The sequence below is a fragment of the Salmo trutta genome, unplaced genomic scaffold (genome assembly GCF_901001165.1).
Source record: "Salmo trutta unplaced genomic scaffold, fSalTru1.1, whole genome shotgun sequence".
In the NCBI taxonomy this organism is placed as follows: domain Eukaryota; kingdom Metazoa; phylum Chordata; class Actinopteri; order Salmoniformes; family Salmonidae; genus Salmo; species Salmo trutta.
The window spans coordinates 100,109-107,500 of record NW_021822672.1 but is presented as its reverse complement, the minus strand read 5'-3'; the positions used below and the strand labels follow the sequence as shown (position 1 = coordinate 107,500).

The 7,392-nt window shown below is 39.6% G+C and overlaps 3 long non-coding RNA genes across 3 annotated transcripts; 1 reads left to right on the top strand and 2 right to left on the bottom strand.

The window, feature by feature from the left end:
• Positions 1-408: 408 nt before the first annotated feature.
• Positions 409-2,052, bottom strand: LOC115183144 (uncharacterized). The gene is made up of 2 exons (XR_003873970.1): positions 1,974-2,052; positions 409-1,691 (listed from the first exon to the last, which is right to left on the bottom strand). It is a non-coding gene; the product is annotated as an uncharacterized LOC115183144 (long non-coding RNA).
• Positions 1,789-2,132, top strand: LOC115183145 (uncharacterized). The gene is made up of 2 exons (XR_003873971.1): positions 1,789-1,928; positions 1,990-2,132. It is a non-coding gene; the product is annotated as an uncharacterized LOC115183145 (long non-coding RNA).
• Positions 2,133-6,451: 4,319 nt separating this feature from the next.
• LOC115183143 (uncharacterized) lies at positions 6,452-7,267 on the bottom strand. Its single transcript, XR_003873969.1, has 2 exons — positions 6,705-7,267; positions 6,452-6,596 (listed from the first exon to the last, which is right to left on the bottom strand). It is a non-coding gene; the product is annotated as an uncharacterized LOC115183143 (long non-coding RNA).
• Between the last annotated feature and the right edge of the window lie 125 nt (positions 7,268-7,392).

Below are 7,392 nucleotides of genomic sequence, written 5' to 3'. Positions count from 1 at the left end.
TACTGGGAAGTCCTGTGTACGAATCAAATATGTCTGGCATGCTTTTTATCCCTGCCTGGTTTTATATATATTTTTTACAAATATTTTGTCGCTTTCACACTATATGTTGTTGTTTTTTTAACTCTAGTTGTGTGATGTTTGTTATGATGACTTGACATTTGAAGAGCCTGCTGATTTTCATCTGTTTATATTGTTCTGTTTCTATTCTGCTAGACGGAACAAATTGAACTGTTTCTAGTCTGCTAGACGGAACAAATGGAACTGTTTCTAGTCTGCTAGACGGAACAAATTGAACTGTTTCTAGTCTGCTAGACGGAACAAATTGAACTGTTTCTAGTCTGCTAGACCTAGACGGAACAAATTGAACTGTTTCTAGTCTGCTAGACGGAACAAATGGAACTGTTTCTAGTCTGCTAGACGGAACAAATTGAACTGTTTCTAGTCCGCTAGACGGAACAAAATGAACTGTTTCTAGTCTGCTAGATGGAACAAATTGAACTGTTTCTAGTCTGCTAGACAGAACAAATTGAACTGTTTCTAGTCTGCTAGACGGAACAAAATGAACTGTTTCTAGTCTGCTAGACGGAACAAAAGGAACTGTTTCTAGTCTGCTAGACCTAGACGGAACAAATTGAACTGTTTCTAGTCTGCTAGACAGAACAAATGGAACTGTTTCTAGTCTGCTAGACGGAACAAAACGAACTGTTTCTAGTCTGCTAGACCTAGACGGAACAAATTGAACTGTTTCTAGTCTGCTAGACGGAACAAATGGAACTGTTTCTAGTCTGCTAGACGGAACAAATTGAACTGTTTCTAGTCCGCTAGACGGAACAAAATGAACTGTTTCTAGTCTGCTAGATGGAACAAATTGAACTGTTTCTAGTCTGCTAGACAGAACAAATTGAACTGTTTCTAGTCTGCTAGACGGAACAAAATGAACTGTTTCTAGTCTGCTAGACGGAACAAAAGGAACTGTTTCTAGTCTGCTAGACGGAACAAATTGAACTGTTTCTAGTCCGCTAGACGGAACAAATTGAACTGTTTCTAGTCCGCTAGACGGAACAAAATGAACTGTTTCTAGTCTGCTAGACGGAACAAAATGAACACTGCCTCAAAACAACTAGATCTAACCAGGGTTTCTTTATTCTATAATTTAATAAACGATCAAAACACCAGTAAAGGGGGATGGGGAGGAGAACTGTCATATCATTCTGCAACAGTTCAGTGTTGATCTCTACTTAGACTTCCTGTTGTCACAGCGAGGGGTCCTAAAGGTGTAGAACATATATCTATTTGATTAGTCTTAACTGTTATCACCATGCGTTTCTGGTGATCAAATCAAATGCTGTGTTGTGTGGGATCCCTCTATTCTAAAATGACACACTGAGGGGAACAAAAAATAAATAAATACATAAATAAATAAATGGGAATCAAGACAAAATATATCACTCGAAAGAGACGACAACATATTATAATCTGTATTTGTTGGAACCAGAACTGCTCAAATGAGAAGGAAAAATGCAATAATTAGAGAGGTCACCGATACATATCGAAAAAAAATACTTTTGTTTTCTACACAGAGCCTGACCGTAATCTAGGATGTAGTGTAGTGTAGAACCGTTTATGGCCTGAGTGGTTGACCGAGCGAAGGGCTATAGAGAGGACTGATCCACCTGGCATCAATACCAAGCCTCAAAACACGTTGAGGGCATCAATACCAAGCCTCAAAACACGTTGAGGGCATCAATACCAAGCCTCAAAACACATTGAGGACATCCATATCAAGCCTCAAAACACATTGAGGTCATCAATACCAAGCCTCAAAACACATTGAGGTCATCAATACCAAGCCTCAAAACACGTTGTCATCAATACCAAACCTCAAAACACATTGAGGACATCAATACCAAGCCTCAAAACACATTGAGGTCATCAATACCAAGCCTCAAAACACGTTGTCATCAATACCAAACCTCAAAACACATTGAGGACATCAATACCAAGCCTCAAAACACATTGAGGACATCAATACCAAGCCTCAAAACACATCGAGGGCATCAATACCAAGCCTCAAAACACATTGAGGACATCAATACCAAGCCTCAAAACACATTGAGGACATCCATATCAAGTTTGCCTTTCATAATCAAGATATTTAAAAAGGTCCAACTGAAACCCGAGCAGTATATTTGTATGGTCTGTCTGTCTGTCTGTCTGTCTGTCTGTCTGTCTGTCTGTCTGTCTGTCTGTCTGTCTGTCTGTCTGTCTGTCTGTCTGTCTGTCTGTCTATCTATCTAATAGGGCTTTACCATTCCTTAGTCTTGTCCAACATTCATATCATATCGTGATGTCTGCCTCCTCCAACATGGAATGGCGTCGACAGACCGTGACAGAGAGGTTCTTCCTCACAGCATACGGTCTACCACTCTGATGAGAATCAAATCCCCGAGAGAGGGGACATGAAAGACTGGTCCCATATCAGTGCTCCTCCATGTTGCATCAAGGTAGAAGTTAAACCCCCCCCCCCCCCCCCCCTCCCACAGGTCTAGGATCAGCTCAACCTAACTTTAACATTAGGAGAATACAGAATATAGAATACAGAATACAGAATATAGAATACAGAATACAGGATACAGAATACAAAAAACAGAATACAGAATACAAAAAACAGAATACAGAATACAGAATACAAAAAACAGAATACAGAATACAGAATACAAAAAACAGAATACAGAATACAAAAAACAGAATACAGAATACAAAAAACATAACTTGACTCCAGATCAGAGGGTTTTCAGTGAAGCAGCTTCTATCACCTCAACAGTGTGCCCTTCATCCATTATCCCCCATTAAGAGGTGTCCCAGACTACATCACCCAGAATCCTCCGGGAGAAACTGTGTTGTGTTTTAATACAAATCTATTTTAATACACTCAGACACAACCTTTGAACAAATGATAAAAACATAAATCTTTTTTTTACATTTTTTTATTTTATATATTCTTTTTTTTTATCAACGATGAACAAAAAAAAATAAGGAAAATAAACATTGGACAGTTTTTTTTCTTCTATTGTTTGCCAATTATGCATAGTAATGAGCTTGCGATGTTCGATGTGTTGTTTTGCCACGAGGAGGACGGAGAAGGTAAAAACAGGAGAGATGACTACACTTTTTTTGTTTACATTGGAAATGTCTTTTGGCTGTTAATAAAAGTAGTGTTTTTTTTTCTTCTTCTCTCCTTTGGCATTGATGACAAGGGGGTTGTCCAGTGGACAGCGTGTACAGGAAAGTGTTTGTAATATTGCCAATGTAGTTGTATCTTGATGGTGAGGCATTTAAAGTTGATTGATGGACGTTGGTAAATGGTTAATAAGAGTAGTCGCACTTTTTTTTCTACCAAGTTCTTATGAAAAATTGAAATCGTTTAAATAAATAAAATTCAAGAACAAAACACTGTGTGGAAACGTAATACTTTGATGTGTGTTGTGATGGTAAAACATCTATATTCTTGAATCTCATTATTTAAATAAAACAGACGCACATATATTTTATTGTGCCTTGGGTTGTAGATTATAGATTTAACTCAAACGTTTACAAATACGCAGACCTACTTTTATGTTAAATACATTTATCAAAGAATGAACTAGGCTTTGTCCTACAGTAGACCCTAGGACACATGGACAGTAGACCCTAGGACACATGGACTCCTACAGTAGACCCTAGGACACATGGACAGTAGACCCTAGGACACATGGACTCCTACAGTAGACCCTAGGACACATGGACAGTAGACCCTAGGACACATGGACTCCTACAGTAGACCCTAGGACACATGGACAGTAGACCCTAGGACACATGGACTCCTACAGTAGACCCTAGGACACATGGACACAGAGTCACATAGCAGAGGGGAACACAGAGGGGAACATAGCAGAGGGGAACATAGCAGAGGGGAACATAGCAGAGGGGAACATAGCAGAGGGGAACACAGAGGGGAACATAGCAGAGGGGAACACAGAGGGGAACATAGCAGAGGGGAACATAGCAGAGGGGAACACAGAGGGGAACATAGCAGAGGGGAACATAGCAGAGGGGAACATAGCAGAGGGGAACACAGAGGGGAACATAGCAGAGGGGAACACAGAGGGGAACATAGCAGAGGGGAACATAGCAGAGGGGAACACAGAGGGGAACATAGCAGAGGGGAACACAGAGGGGAACATAGCAGAGGGGAACATAGCAGAGGGGAACATAGCAGAGGGGAACACAGAGGGGAACATAGCAGAGGGGAACAGTCACATCTATCACCCCAGTGTTTAATTTGCAACACCACGGAGGATGTTATTTTGAAGGTGACAAACTGTTTTCTTACGTCATTAGAAGTCCAGAGGTTTGGTTTGTTCCGCATCATAGTTCCTCTCTATGTTACCGGTACGTGTTTAAATAAAGTAGCAATAATTAATTAATTATTAGCAATAAGACAAATGGTCTGTTTGAAAATTAGTTTTTTTTTCTTCCCACAAAACTTTCATCAAAAAGGTACAGATTCCAGAAGCTTCTTATTGAAGGTTCACACGAGGCGGTCGGACAGACATCAAACACGTCGTCCCAGTAGGGGTTCAGCACGTTAACGTTACGTTTTGGTGGAGGAGGAAGAGGAGGTTTGGGACAGAGGTGTCGGTGGATGATCGGAGTACACATTGCAGTAGGAATATGCTGGAAACGCTGTACAGTGGCTTAGCAAATGTGTGTATGAAATTGTGTTTTTAATGCAAGTAATTTTTTTTTTAAAAGGCACAGATTTTTATTTTATTCATTTAATTTATTTTACATTTTATAAACGATACAAAACATACACATATAAACGACAACATAAATATCACACCTTTACGCTGAAAAGGCCATGCAAGACGGGAAAAATCATTTTTGGCATCGACAGCCATCATTGATAAATCTATACTGAACAGAAATATAAACTCATCATGTAAAGTGTTGGTCTCTATGTTTCATGAGCTGAAATAAAATATCCCAGAATGTTCCATACGCACAAAAAGCTGATTTCTCTCAAATGTTTTTGCACAAATTTGTTTACATCCCTGTTAGCGAGTGTTTCTCCTTTGCCAAGATAATCCATCCACCTGACAGGTGAGGCATATCAAGAAGCTGATTAAACAGCATGATCATTACACAGGTGCACCTTGTGCTGGGGACAATAAAAGGCCCTTGGTGGTGGTGGGGTTATGGTATGGGCAGGTATGAGCGACGGACAACAAACACAATTGCATTTTATTGATGGCAATTTGAATGCACAGAGATACCGTGACGAGAGCCTGAGGCCCCATTGTCGTGCCGTTCATCTGCTGCCATCACCTCATGTTTCAGCATGATAATGCACAGCCCCCATGTCACAAGGATCTGTACACAATTCCTGGAAGCTGAAAATGTCCCAGTTCTATGACCTGCATACTCACCAGACATGTCACCTATTGAGCATGTTTGGGATGCTCTGGATCGACGTGTACGACAGTTTGTTCCAGTTTCCGCCAATATCCAGTAACTTCACACAGCCATCGAAGAGGAGGTGGGGACAACATCCAAACAGGCCACAATCAACAGCCTGATCAACTCTATGTGAAGGAGATGTGTCGCGCTGCATGAGGCAAATGGTGGCCACACCAGATACTGACTGGTTTTCTGATCCACGCCCTCTACCTTTAAGTGATCTGTGACCAACATATACAAAATATAAAACGCAACATGCAACAATTAACGATTTTACTGAGTTACAGTTCATATAAAGAAATCAGTCAATTGAAATAAATTCACTAGGCCCTAATCTATGGATTTCCACATGACTAGGCAGAGGCACAAGCCATGGGTGGGCCTGGGAGGGCATAGGACCATCCACTTGGCAGCCAATCAGAATGAGTTTTTCCCCCCCACAAAAAGGATTTATTACAGACAGAAATACTCAGTTTCATCAGCTGTCCGGTGGATCCTTAATTGTTGTTTCTAATTAATTAATATTCATTTTGTGGGCTGTGAGGTGTTTACCAAGTTTATTTGCCATCAAGTAGTATGTTTTATTTCAAAAGTAAAAAAAAAAAAATCACATTCCTGCTGAAGTTCAGATGTTAGTTTATTAAACGTTAAAACGTACAATCTACCTGCAGTGAAGCTGCTCAACATTTACATCACATTCAGTCATCTAGCAGACACTATGTCTATATAATGGTAAAGTTGTTTTTTTAGTATTTAATACATTTAAGGGTGTTAAAGATGCCCTCTTCAATCTCCAAGTGTATTTTCTATTGGTGTAATTAAACATGATACTGGAGAATGATCTGATATCACCAGGTTATGGATTTTTTTTTAACCCTGTAAATTGTTGTGTTTTTTAAATAAAAAAATTGTAAATTCTTGAATAGATTTTATTTGAGAGAAATTGTAGTTTTTTTGTAGTTGGGGAATAGTCAATCTACAGGTATCCTGTAGATTATTTGTAGAAATGAAAATATTTAGCCTCTTTGGAGTTGCCTTGAATTTGCCTTTTTTTTATTGCTACGTCTGTCAATCTAATGTATGATGTAGCTCAGCTGCTAAAATACTACTTCCTGTCTGGATTACATGTAATGTATGATGTAGCTCAGCTGCTAAAATACTACTTCCTGTCTGGATTACATCTAATGTATGATGTAGCTCACCTGCTAAAATACTACTTCCTGTCTGGATTACATCTAATGTATGATGTAGCTCACCTGCTAAAATACTACTTCCTGTCTGGATTACATGTAATGTATGATGTAGCTCAGCTGCTAAAATACTACTTCCTGTCTGGATTACATCTAATGTATGATGTAGCTCACCTGCTAAAATACTACTTCCTGTCTGGATTACATGTAATGTATGATGTAGCTCACCTGCTAAAATACTACTTCCTGTCTGGATTACATCTAATGTATGATGTAGCTCAGCTGCTAAAATACTACTTCCTGTCTGGATCTGTCGAATATTGCTTGAATTCTAGTTAAAAACCCCAGATTTGCCCCTGGTGTGATATAGAATGAAATCAATGTGTATTTTTCACCTCGTAGGGTACAATTTAATATTAGAAAACATCCTTGGTCCGTGTGCTGGGATAAGGGAGTAGTATTATTTATCAGGATGCCTACACCTCTACTGTTACTACAGTAGAGGGCAGTATAGACCTCTACCTACACCTCTACTGTTACTACAGCAGGGGGCAGTATAGACCTGCTGTTACTACAGTAGGGGGCAGTATAGACCTGTTGTTACTACAGCAGGGGCAGTATAGACCTCTACTGTTACTACAGTAGGGGGCAGTATAGACCTGTTGTTACTACAGTAGGGGGCAGTATAGACCTGTTGTTA